The sequence below is a fragment of the Pecten maximus genome, chromosome 10 (assembly GCF_902652985.1).
Source record: "Pecten maximus chromosome 10, xPecMax1.1, whole genome shotgun sequence".
In the NCBI taxonomy this organism is placed as follows: domain Eukaryota; kingdom Metazoa; phylum Mollusca; class Bivalvia; order Pectinida; family Pectinidae; genus Pecten; species Pecten maximus.
Genome location: NC_047024.1, coordinates 41,681,550 through 41,695,565, shown reverse-complemented (window position 1 = coordinate 41,695,565; position 14,016 = coordinate 41,681,550). Strand labels below are relative to the sequence as shown.

The 14,016-nt window shown below is 35.0% G+C and overlaps 1 long non-coding RNA gene across 1 annotated transcript; it reads right to left on the bottom strand.

Moving 5' to 3' along the window:
- Positions 1–8,112: 8,112 nt before the first annotated feature.
- LOC117336107 lies at positions 8,113–12,738 on the bottom strand. The gene is made up of 3 exons (XR_004534537.1): positions 12,637–12,738; positions 10,841–11,143; positions 8,113–8,676 (listed from the first exon to the last, which is right to left on the bottom strand). It is a non-coding gene; the product is annotated as an uncharacterized LOC117336107 (long non-coding RNA).
- Between the last annotated feature and the right edge of the window lie 1,278 nt (positions 12,739–14,016).

Genomic DNA, 14,016 nt, shown 5'->3' with positions numbered 1-14,016 from the left:
TCTGTTAGGTTGATGATTATAATAGACGTTAAATGGGTCAGTCGTAAGAAAATTGTCAAGTTATATGTGTAGCGTGATTATTCTCTGAGGATATCGACCGATTTTGCGCAACTTCCGAGAAAATGGCTACCCGGCTAGAATACCTGGTCTGGTACTCCTTATTTGTTTCTGACCAGGCTGCACGAATCTAGTTTTTGCTCACATAAATACCTCGGTTTTGAATTATAATAAAGTTGTAGCTTAAATTGTGGTTTTACAATTTAATGCGTCCTTAATAATAAAGGATGTGAATTATGTTGCTTTTTTAGTCTAGTGAAGGGAAGTTAACATTGCGCAGATAAAGTAAACTGCATGGTAGTATATCTACCATGTGAACGAGGTTAATTCGTCTTCGTCAGTGCAAACAATCAAGTAAGCAATCAATCTTTATATCTACGCTAGACATTCTCAGTGACCACAGTATGTTATAAGTGCTAGGAGTTTAACTGTTTCATTGAGACTGAACGAAATCGGAATGATAATATTATAACAGTTTGACGTTATCATGTCGGTATGTAGATATAAGTTTATTAAATGCAATACTAAATACATTGTAAATAAAAAATGTAAATAAACCTACCTGAGTGACCAAATCCTTTCCTCCAGAACCAATTTAAAACCGATTGACAGGTAAATCCTCTCAGTTAAGTCGAACACCTATGTCGTTGCAAACTGCCTTATTAATTTTTAAGGGTTTGATATACACATATCAAACTCCTTCCTCTACGGGGTGTTTGTTAATGTATATTCGTCTATTTCAGTCCACATTTCGGATCCCAGAAACCTGTTCTACCTGTAATGCTAATTTTGATTTTTGTAAACGTAGACGCCTTACTGAATCTATTGTGTTGCAATGTTTCACACGGAAGCACATGATATTATTACAATGTTAACTTGATAGCATTTAAAGGTTGATAATACATAATATGCATTGACTGTATATAGTCATATACAGATAAGGGAATGTTTTCGCTCTTACCTAATACACCATTGAATAAACAAATACTTTGAAACTGGTGTCATTTTTATACCTACACCAAGACGCATGCTCGCCATATAATTGTAATGAAATTTTTCATTGATAATAAACGAAGTTATAATGTAGATAATATAACATTATGACGTCACAGTGTGAAAATGTAGACACATTACATGTATATCTTTATTGATTGCATTACAATATAAACAAATACGTAAATGAGCCCACCTCAGTGTCCTAAGGTTTCACAGGTAGATCCTCCCAGTTAAGTCGAAAATATGTGTCGTTGTAAGCTGGTTTATTGACTTTAAATTGTATTATATACATGTCATGAAGGCCTTCCTTTACGTGACATTGTCAATTTCAGTCGACGTTCAAAAACTTGAGAAACCTGTTCTACAAGCAAATCAAGTGTTTGTCTACTTGACATAATTTAAGCGTAAACGCCTCCCTGAATCAAATGCGTTGCTGTGTAACACCCTAATGCATATATCCTATGTTAATGAATAGTTTGTGTATAGGTAAAGACAATATACTATTATTTTGATGATGATTTGGTTGATGTAAGCATTAGACTGACCGACTTCCTGAATGGGCTGGTTTGCAAACACTGTGGTGTTGAATTTCAGCTAGGATTTTAAACGGGTAGATTTGAGAAGACGAAGCTCATTTGTACTGAGCCACGTCAGAAAAAATACCTGAAGGATCCGACTCTGCCGATGGGTGAAATTATCCTGGTGGTATTAATGTTTCGTAGCACTAGTGATACAGATCTATCAATGTTAATCACACATTTCTCCTCGGTGATATCTTGATCTCTTTATAAGAACCCGGACTGCCAAGCCCAAGAATTTTCTTGTTGATAAAATTCTACACACATTGACCTACAAGTACATTAATGCACTAATATCAATGAAAAATAACATCCTGTACTTTTCCGTGTCAAATGTCGATTTCACAGGTAAAAAAAAAATAAAGTCAAATATGGCAGCTAAAATTATTTTGTTTTTCCTCATTAGTCTCCAATTCAAAATAGTTCATAATACTTAAAGGAGAATTATTTTTGGGATCAAACAGGTTTAATATCTATTATCGAAAAGTCGATATCAAATGATGGTATCATTACTAAGTGATACAGACTTGATCACGGCATTTCACAATTGTGTCGATTTCATTAAGTTTATAATAAGAATGTGACTCCTATGTTTTAACACTTGATTCTATTACATAATATATGGATAGATTTTCAGTTATTTTGATGATGTCTACAGTACTTTTGGATTCAACCTGCGGCTTTGAAGTTAATACGGACCCTAAAGGAAATAACCTGTCTTACTTCTTTTAAAATGTTTAAGATGCGGAAGTGAAAACAAAATCTGACATTCCAATTGAAATTGTGTACAAAGGGTAAGACATGTAAATGCATAGCGTGTGCATGTTTGAAATGTTGATTTTTGATTTGCCTCCCCTACAGTGTAAATAAGACAAATAAGTCGGTAGATAAAACATACTGACAAATACTGGCTACAGCAGATATTAAGTAAACGACTTTTACGTCATATAAGTTTTATCTTTGGTTACAACAGATCTGGTTGTCTTTGATGTTTGACAATATCATGACAGATTAATGTGCAATAACCTTCCACATGTATGAACGCTTACCTGTTTTTTTTTATTTTTTTTTATCTTTCTATGAATTAATGAATAAGTATTGTAGGAAACAAGAAATTGTTTGCGGTAATATATCACCAGATAGAAGACAAACGTTGGCGCCACACACACTCCGTTTCAACCTCCTGCTTATAAAGCCAACGCCGACGGAGGACCAACCAAATGACCATTAGCAAACATATATTATATATATTGGCGATAACCAGGTCAAATTTTGGGGTCATTTTGTAGGTAAATGAGGCTTTATCTCAGAGGGCAAGAAGAAGGGGATTATATATATAATATATGGATAGATTTTCAGTTATTTTGATGATGTCTACAGCTGGATTATATATATAATATATAATATGAAGATATTTAGAAGATGATAATAGCGGTACAGGAGAGTGCATAGGAGGTAATATGTGAGGATATTGGATTGATTCTTGTTTTAATATTAGATGAAAATGAAGTTATTTGAGAGGTCACAGGGGAGGTGACAGGCATATTTCGGGAGGAATATCGCAGGTAAACTAGATCTTTAGAATAAAATGTATGAAGTTTGATATAGAGAAGATAGAACGGTGATCAACAACGGTATTCGGATTGGTCTTTGTAGAGTTCAGCCAATTATTAAAGGAGATAAGTAAAATCTATATATACTAGTTCGGTTTGTCTTGTATAACTTTAAGACACGTGGTCTAAGTTCAATGAAATTTAAGAATGACTTACCTCTGTGAACTATGAAAATGCTACTCAGGTAAAATTCATTTGACTGTTATTTGACTCACTGGCTCGACTCTTCATGCGTTCAGAAGTTTTTTTTGCAAGAAAACGTGCATTCAGGGTACTATTGTACCTTATGAGCTGGTAAATCATTTCAAATGGAACATAAGAACATTACGGATCATTTACACATTATTTCTTCTCAAGGCGATTGTACAGCGACATGCCGCCCTTTAGTGAAGTCGATAGGAGAAAGGCTATTTCTCTGATAATGCAGGGTTATTCGCATCGTCATGAAGTCCAGCGATATGGTTGGCTTTGGACAACAATATCCCGTTTAGTTTAAACCACTACTCATGGTTATCCATGGTAATCTTGCAGAACTAAGATACCGGGATCAGGTCTTGAGACCATACGTTCATCTTCGAATCCATTAACTTAACATGAAGTTGCAGCAGGACAACGCGAGATCGATAGGACAACAACAAAACTATCAAAATGTATTCAGTAAAAAATTTATAAGAGTGATTTAGGTAATTTTGTCGTCAAAAAAACGTTCAATATCTTCAATAGGCGGAGTCCCCCCAGCTCCTATTACAGGACATACTCAGACAAATGATAACGAAAGAGGATATTATGGCCGATATGGTTTGAGCAACTCGTCCACAGCGGCGGGAAATGGTTCACCGATGGCACCACCTGTTCCCACAAGTAGGGACGAGTATTACTACACGGGCGGTATTTCTACTTCTGTGGCTGGTTACACTTGTAATGATTTCAAACCGAAAGTGGATGTTCATGGGACGTCTGTAACCAGCTATCAAAATCACAGCTCCAACACTGCTACACCGAATCCGCAATTACATAAAAAAAAGCTATTGAAACGCATTTGCCACCTCTACCGGGAGAACAGACCCTCGAAACAGTCAGCGAAGAGCAACACTGGTGCTGGAACTGAAGACAGTACCCGATCATAAACCTATGTAAATATTTTGATATCTGGATTCAAAGAAACAATGGCATATTGATGTTCGGCGGTGTTTTAAGTAGTACTGCCGGTGTGCGGTAGGGCCTACAGTTCCCACAGTACGTCTGCATCTCGATTGAACTAGAATTTTAGGATTCTTTGTAATGTTACTGAAAATCGTCATAAATGCCATCGAGGTATTGAGACGTTGTGCATTTGTCGTTTCTGAGCTTTCACATTTAATACTCATTACTTCTGATGTCAATGCCCATGTAACTATACCAGTATACATATGGTTTGCGGAATTTCATATATATATTTTTTTTACAATCTTTGTGTAATCCTTATACAAATGAATATTTTTACTAAGCATCGTGTAAGAGCTTTCAGTGAAAAATCGTACCTTTTAGTATATTTCAATAAATGTGATTTTCTGCTAATCTTCCTTTCACTTTGCCCACATTACACATATCTTCAAATAAATAAAAGGAACTGGATTTCAATGAGTCTGAATGAAAATCTTAAGTTTTTACCTCAGTGTTTACTGTTAATTCTGGCACAGAAATTCAATGTGTAACCATGTTATAGTGATGCTAACTTATGACTCCTAACGTTTTTTGTTTTTTGTTTTTTTTCATGGTAACTCTCTACTTAATTAATGTAAATCCGCAACAAAAGCATACTTTCTAGATGTAATACATTTTTTGCATATCAATTGCTTTTCGTGGAAGAGGCCTGAACGGTTACTATATTTCCAGAAATTAATCGATATGTATGTTGTTTAATTTGTCGTATAGTTTTGCTTTTCAGTCGGCCACTGGTCATATACATACAGACATGATAGTAAAGATTAGTCTTGCATTTTGTTACACGGTATCTTTTTCAAATAATTCAACCACATTTTGGTTTATCAACTCTTCCGAAACAAGAATAGTATGTTAGATAAGGAAAAGGGGTATTTAAATGTGTCCCCAGTCATAAGAGATAAGAGTAATAACCTTTAATAGTATTGTTACATTTGTCAAGTTATCACAATAACTTCAATTTTGAACAGTTTCCTCTGTCGAACTTTAAAAAGAACCATCAGGAGATTCCATAGTTTCTTCCATCAGAACAAATTACTCAATGCATATTAAAGTTAGATTACAAGGACTTGTCAATAAACATATTCAAATAAGCAATCTACGTTAACCAACAAAGTGTTTATAACAGTCAAGAGAGTGCCTTATGTCAATGTTTTTTAATCGTCTGAGTCACTTACGTAAAAACAGATGAATTTCGTTAAGTCATAATGCATTGTGGTCATGAAAACTTTTATCCCGAGTCTTTTAGTTCGAGACAACAAAGTCTGACAGTGGACCGTAATTTTGTTTCTCACAAAGTGATTGTTTATAAAACCAGCTAATTTACATATAAAGTATTTGTAGCTTTAACTTCATACATTCGTCCATCTGAAGGCTTTTTAGTATGATCTTGTCTTTGGTCAGTTCGACTTTGGATTTCTAAACAATCAGTTTCCTTCGTCATAATCACGGACGGACGGAAAAGTCATTTTTGCCAATTTAACAAGTTTGTTTCTGTCATCCTGCACATGGCCAAAATAAGGTCAACTAAGACCTAAAACAAGAACAAAATTTGTTAACGTGTACATGCATTTGTATAAATATATGCTTCCATAAATATTATATTTCAATATTTATACCCTTTCAGATAAATAATATTTTGAAGTACCCGGACAAAGACAATAAATGAAAATGCTAGACACTAATCTTTAGACATCTAAAAGTGTTTTTAAATCATTTTAATTGTTAAATTTCTACAGAGAAATCAGTATCATATGGTATGTTCGAGTTACCTCCCTTCTTATGCTGTACGGGGAAAATTCTTACCGTGCTTTTCAATGTGTCCTTGCATCCTATGTAGATATGCAACGTCTTTACATCTCTCCGATTCCGTTCCTCATCTCCTGATAGAAACGTATTCCGGATTTAGTGTTCAAAGTATGTCCATGTTTGATATTATGTGAACGACCGTCAATGTCTAAAACATTCAACAATGATATATTTCAATATGATTGTATTTTAAGACTTATGTACTTTAAACAATGTAGTGTACAAAACTATTCGTGATTAATAGTACATGATGTGGATTATAAAATAATTTTACAAAGCTGTAAAACGATACTGGAAAGCATGCTGTAACATACACATATATTTCTACATAATATTTACCATGCATGCATTTCTTACCCTGACACCCCTGAACAAAACAGGACAACAGACTATAGCCTAGTAAAACCACTAATCTTCATCGACCTAAACCTACACTAGCAGAAATCATTGCTATGGGACATTCACTGTTATTAACACATTGCATGATATAATGCTGGAATCCTATTGGCTGCACACCTAAGTACTAAGTGCGAAAGTGCCCGGATGAGGGTAATGGACTTGGATCGTCACAGTTACGGTTGCGCTGAATGCCTACACCGAAATAGAAGGCAACTAATTTACCTAATGTACCAATGATCGAACCAACGTAAAATAACCTAATGACATTTATTCAGCATTGTGTTTATTTTTTCATTGTTTATTTGTTATTTTTTTCATATACATTTGTTTGCACATTTCAATGGCAAATGTTTGTGAATGTGATAATACCTACTGTATTGTTATCTTCGTGAATTTTGGAACATTCCAAGCGTTCGGCAGACCCTGACTCCACTTCGATTAAGATTATAATTCCTCAAAAACAAATTATAAACATCAGAAATAAATTAAGTGCACTTTTACATCACAACAAAAATATATAAAAATGTCATAAGTGAAGGAACCACTTTCATATTTATTTTAATCTTTAAATCAAATTATTATTTCTCCAGGAATAATATGTCTACGATAGATACTTTAGTATATCAACAGATTGATTTAGTATGATGGAAAACGCCTCTTGGAAATACAAAGGTCTTGTCAACAGTTTACATGCAGTACAACGCCTTTCATGTCGTTAGTTATTTCATATATTACAATGTTATGTAAAATGAAAACCAGTGTACATTATTGTACAAAATAACAATTAAAGAAGACCTTACCTTTGGCTGACGCCCAGAAGCAAGGTCGGCAACGATGCTGTCGGTCTATTTAGATATCACAATACCCTTTCTACATACAAACTCGCATACATGCATTTCTAACTCAGAGGCACGTGGACACAAGAGACAAACATGCTATATGTACATACAGACAGGTAACATTATCAGCAAAGGTAAACATAGGACACACACAGTAAACGGACATACATAAAAATGAATGAACACGATGATGACCGTACGATAGTTAAACAATTGGTGTGTTGGGTGTTACTATCCCCTTAGTATGACGTGTTTGTAGTTCTGTGTTTGTGTGTTCTTTTCAATGCCATTAACATTTGTGTGATTCATAGCAGTATACCTTGGTTATAATACCATAATTTGTATGTTGACAACCTGAAATTTAAAATTTTAATTTGGTGAATTCAGTATGTTTATGAGATATTGCTTAAAACATCAGGGTGAATGAGCACAAACATGATTTTGTGGCCAGTTTGGGTCCATCTGAAGATGTAAATGGGTTTACAGATAATCAAAAAATACCTGTTTAGTAATAAAGTGAAAAGATACATGTATCTCATTCGAAAGTATTAAGTAACACATGTTTGGTATATCTTGAAATAAAGCTATATACTTTCTGGAAGAAATATCCCAAACATATGAAAAAAACAATACTGAAACAACATGTACATTTCAAAAAGTATTTTCAAAATTTGATACATAACAATAAGATAGGTTTTAGGATTTTGCTAACGATCAAGTATACCATTTTTTATGATTCGCCTACAAGATTTTTGACATTTGATTCCACTGATATTACCACTAAAGTAGGAGCGGAGCAAGCATGTGCTTCGATATCAATCGAACGTATTACTGAGTATTCTTCAGAAATCGAATCTAAATCGAGCACAGTTCTGATAATACTTACTTCTGGTTACTGTCAATTCCGTCGTAGCATAACTTGTTCCAGCAGAATTCGAACTAATACAGGTGTATGTTCTCGAATCTGAAGAGGAGACGTCGTGATGGTGGTCAGGGATGACGTACTTGTGCTGCCTCCAAAGTAGTTCACATTATCAATGGTGATTACAGAGATTACGCCATTACTGCGACGATGCCAAAAGACATTTCTGATGGCCATGCTAGAGGACACAGTACATTGGAGAGTGATGTTTGATCCTGTAGTAGTGGAGTAGGAAGTGGAGTCAACTGTTACCGTAGGGGGAGCTGTGAATATAAAAGTAAAGACGTTTTCACTCAACCAATCTTTAGCATCAGTAATGACAGAGAAAACAGAAAACAAATTATTTAGAGACAGGACACTATCACATTTATACAATGGTGCTACTGACAGCTTAACTTACTCCTTCTTGCTATACACTACACTGGATTTCACACATTTGTTATCATGTGCCAGTCTATAGTTATAAACCAATAGTGATGTTCTATTACTGAGTTCTTGATATTCTGATACAAGTCTTCTTGATGTAAATGGCTCCTCCTATAGATAATCAAGGGTAATACTGAACAATCACGTGGGTTTACTTGATATATGAGTAACTGAACATATCAGGTATTAAAAATGTATTAATAATGTTGTAGTGCTTGAAGTACCAAGTGAAAATAAAGCCAGTTTTTATTCCATTTGATCTTTTCTTACATTCTCATGAATGAACAGAACCCAAACATATCATTTTCCTGTGTAACTCCAATAATTAAATCAAAAGGGCAATTTTGAACATAGGTTATTATGAAATTAACATTATTGATAAAAGTGCGACTAAAGACCTTTCAACCAAAGAACAATATTAATGTTATCAATATGTTTGGGTTTAGAGAATAATAATATAGAATCAAACTAACACAAGTTGGCCCAGGGGGTCAGCCTTGGTTAATTTGACCATACGATCAAACTGCCATTCAGGGCTATTAATTCTAATTAAGTTTCAGTCAAATTGACATTTTTTTTGGCCCCACCCATTATGCCCTTGGACGATGAGCACCATGTAATTCACAATTCGACTTTTGGGCTTTTAAGTGTCTACAACACTTTAGAATAGTAAGCTCGGGGATCTTTTTTTCTCATCGAACCCATAAAAAACAACAGATGAAAAATATCAAACGACAATTAACGGACAAATAACAGTTGAATGACAAAAATAATGCAATTGGTTACTTGAGACTTCATCTCAGGTGACTTAAAATAGTTAATAAAATCATGTTTATAGCAAAACAAGTGGCTCAAATGACCTGTATCATTTCCATGGATATCGCCACTATTATGGCAATACACTTTTCTGCAGAAGAACAAGGAATTCAATGAATTTGTTGTTTTTCCATCATTGGGACCCGCCCCTCAGGTTTTAGTGGAGCCGAACCAACGTTTTATACACAATTGGTGTTAATTTATCCAGAGACACTTCTGACTAAAAATTGACAAACTTTTTTCATTCCTGTAGAAGAAGAAGGATTTTTAAGAATATGATTTGCTTCCTTTATTGGGTCCGCCCCTCATGCCCCCGGTAGGTCAGACCAATCATCCATACAAAATAATTTGCCATGTTTCCCCTGGAGGGCCAGAAAGACTGTTTATACAACACTGATCATCTTATATTATGCCCAATAATACTCCAGACAAAATCTTATTAGAATCAATTTTGTCATACTCGACCATATGTATAGCAACAATTTGACATCTGCACCATGGCATCATCTCACTGAAGTGAGTTAAAAAGAGTGATTTAAGGCGTGGTTCCCCTTCAAAATTAGGAAGAATAATTAACAACTTATATTCCTGCAGGACAAGGATTTTAAATAATTTGTTTTGTTTCCTTATTAGGTCCAACCTTCTTGGTTCCTTGGGGAGCTAGACAAATCTAAAAACATCATCTTTACCAAAGCGTGCTTCAGACGAAATATGGACCAAATCATCATTCCCCCCACAAGGAGGATATTAAATAATTCTTGAGACCCCTGGGGACCAGACCCTCCATTTACATGTATACAAATCAGGTTGACATGTTTTCAATGCTGTTTGATGACAAACAGGCATACCCAGGGAAAGCTAACAGATGACGGGCCTTTTAATCATGCCATAAGCTGAACACCGAGGAGTAGCTTGGGTTTTTGAGAAATGAAGTTACATTTTATATCATATGTTCAGCAAAAACATATGTATAAAAAACAACCTTTGATGGAGAAATACATGCCAATTAAATGTAATTATTCTCCAAGGTCTGGTTTGTCTAAATCATGCCGTCATGCTGTGTCCTGGCACCCAGACAAACAGACATATGGATGGAACACATGATTACAGAAGCTTCCCCAATTCAATTCTAATATTTCATGTAAATCAGGGTAGAACTGTAATGACATGGGAACATTCGCTTACCTCCTGTCACTGACAGGGAGACCTGATCACTCTGTCCTGTTCCAATTTGGTTGCTGGCAAAACCGACATATGTATCCTGGTCACTACTGTTGGTATTGAACACGACCAGTGAAGGACTGTTGACAGATGCTCCTCCATAGTTGACATTGTCTATTGTCAGTGTAGTCGTCCCGCCATTGGTAGGAGTGAACTGTCAGAACACACTGGTATATGCTGGATAACCCCAAATGGAACACTGAAGGGTTACTGTTGTTCCCATGGTTACAGATCTAACAGTCTGAGCAACAGTAACAGTTGGTATATCTGTAAGAAAACAAGACTTACACATTAACAGATAGCTCACTAGATAAAATAGCAAGGCGTCTCAAAGGATATGAAACCTCTCGCCTGATTCCAATATTAACCAATATGCAGCAAATAAATTAAGAATTGTATAATTATCATATCACTTAGGAAAAAGACTATCATAAGTGTTTTTCAGGATGCATTAGCTGTGAGTATTGTATGAAGTGAAAGAACAATAAGATATAATTAATTAAGCTAGTTTAGAGTAAAGTCATAGTAGACTAGAAGTCATTCTCTAGCAGTTACCTCAATTTCAGCCCCTTTTTGCCCAAAAGATGATGATTGTGAGTTAGTACATGGCGTTCAATAAGCATCTTGATAAACTACGTTTTCTTTCTTGGTCAGTATTTGTTTACCTTAACTTCCGACTACCAATCTTAGCGCAATGAAAACATGGTGGCATTCTTATAATTTATCCCAGATGTGAAATTAATGAAATGTTTATTTTATTGGTGCATCGAAGATAGAAAAGCTAGAATATATATTGTATCAGTAAAACCGTTTTTAGTTTGTTGACCCTGCCTTCCAACAGACTATCGGCATGGGAATGGAAACAGGCTGTGTCTCTCTGTTAACTGACTTGTTTTTGTTTCAAAGACTTTCTTCAGTCTTTCAGATTCACAAATAGACATCCTGAAGATGTTTTTACTTTCGAAATCAAAAATTGATTAGTCATGTCGAACAGATTTACTCTTTAGAACTTGACATTATAGACACTACATATTCTTCATTTCCTGATTACTTCTGCTTTTACTTACAATTTGATAATGAGGCGTACGAATTTTATTTTACCGATTTACAGTTCATTGTTTAATATATATATATATACATGTATAAAGGATAGTAAGCTTCTTCAGCTTCATCCACCACACCTGTCATAGAAATAAAGGTAGACCCCGGGATTAATCAATCTAGTTAATGTTTTAGGACAGTTTGATTATGTAAAGGCTTACCTTTAAAGGTAATTAACGTTGTAGAACAGTTTAAGTTTGCGCTGACTTACCAATACTGACGGTGAATGTTGTAGGACAGTTTGATTATGTATAGGCTTACCTGTAAAGGTAATTAACGCTGTAGAACAGTTTGATTATGTATAGGCTTACCTGTAAAGGTAATTAACGTTGTAGAACAGTTTAAGTCTGCGCTGACTTACCTATAGTGACGGTGAATGTTGTAGGACAGATTGAATCTGTTTATATTTCACTGTAACGATGATGAACCTTTGTGACAAATTGAGTCCGAGTATATGTAGGATAGTTTGATGAGTAACCTTTTCCGTTCGTCTCATTGCAGACACAGGATCGATCATTTGGTTGTACTTATTATTTGTTAGTATAATCAGACAGAGGTCAACTATCTTTACAGTTGGATAACAAGTGAGACATGCACAGAAATGAATGTGCAGTAGACCCCATTCCGCATATACTCACATAATAGATCGGTATACTCACGTTGTGATAGAGTCCCTGTAGGAAAGGCAACACATTTTGAGACCACTCCATAAATTTAGCTCATTGTGTAAGAGACTATTTCGATATTTTTAGACTGCCTCCTGGTATGGTAGTGTCCAGACACACCTGTAATACAAACGACATTTTACTGATATGATTATTTCATGATGATTTACTTCGTGCAAAAAGATCGAGTTCAAAACAGAAATCCCATAACGAAAATTTTGTGGCAAGTTTTAGCAATGCATTTTGGTTTGTAGCACTCATTTCTTGTTTACCATCGGGAAACTTCACACTCACAGTGCTAATGGTTTAAGTGGCTAAATGTGAGCATCCCTAAGGATTAAGAGTATAATCGCCACGATTTATTTGTGTCATGTCCGTGATATTAGTTTATGTCAAATGCATGTTATGGTTTTGTTAGTCTTGGGTGAGTTTGCCCTCGACATTCTGATCTGGTCTGATAGTTTTTAGCTCTCTAGACGGAGTCCAGGAGAGCTTACGCAGTCATTCTCATGTTTTTGCTGGAAGTAGTATTATTAAAATTTTGTGGACAGAGGATATCAGAAACAGTGGGACTGTCAGAATGGATTTAAAGACACATGATTGGGGTCGACACGAACTAGATTTGACAAGAAATTTGAGTTTTTAAATGTTTTTATTTTCGAGTAATCGTCAATTTACGGTGTCATTTTGGACATACTCATGTCACAGGGACATGCCGAACGTTATTCTGAGGAGTTATGAGGCAAAGTTCCTATATCAACCCACTGTAATGTGTATATAGTAATGTGCTGCAACACACGTATCCCTGTGCCGCTGCAAAAATTTGCTGCTATGCGTGTTACTTTATACACATTATGTCGTCTGCTACAGTGTACAGAGTGTCTCGCGAGGTATACGTATACGTCCCTGGCAAACACTGATATGAAATATTACTATGTATTCTTACTATTTCCAATTGTTTATGAATGGATTTTCACAAAATCTGTCCATTTGTTATAAAACATCCATAGTGTCTTCTCATAATATTAACTTAATTTCTTGAAAGCAAGGACTTTCCTGCATTGTTAATTTCCGTGTGACGCCCTTTTTTGGAATTATTTAACGACATAAAATCAAATTAAAATAACAAATTATGAATTATGATTATACACAACAGAAAATAGTGAAAATATTATGAGATGAAACAGGAAACAATTCTCTATAAGAGTACAAAATTTCATTTAAAACGATCAATACACAAAGTCAGGAAAATTCATTGAAAAAGTTGAAAATACAAAGAAAATTTAGCAAAATTAAGAAAAAAATGACAGACTAAAATTGGCAAGTAACTGTATATACAAACAAGCTGGATTTCAAATCAACGTCCAGAGAGAT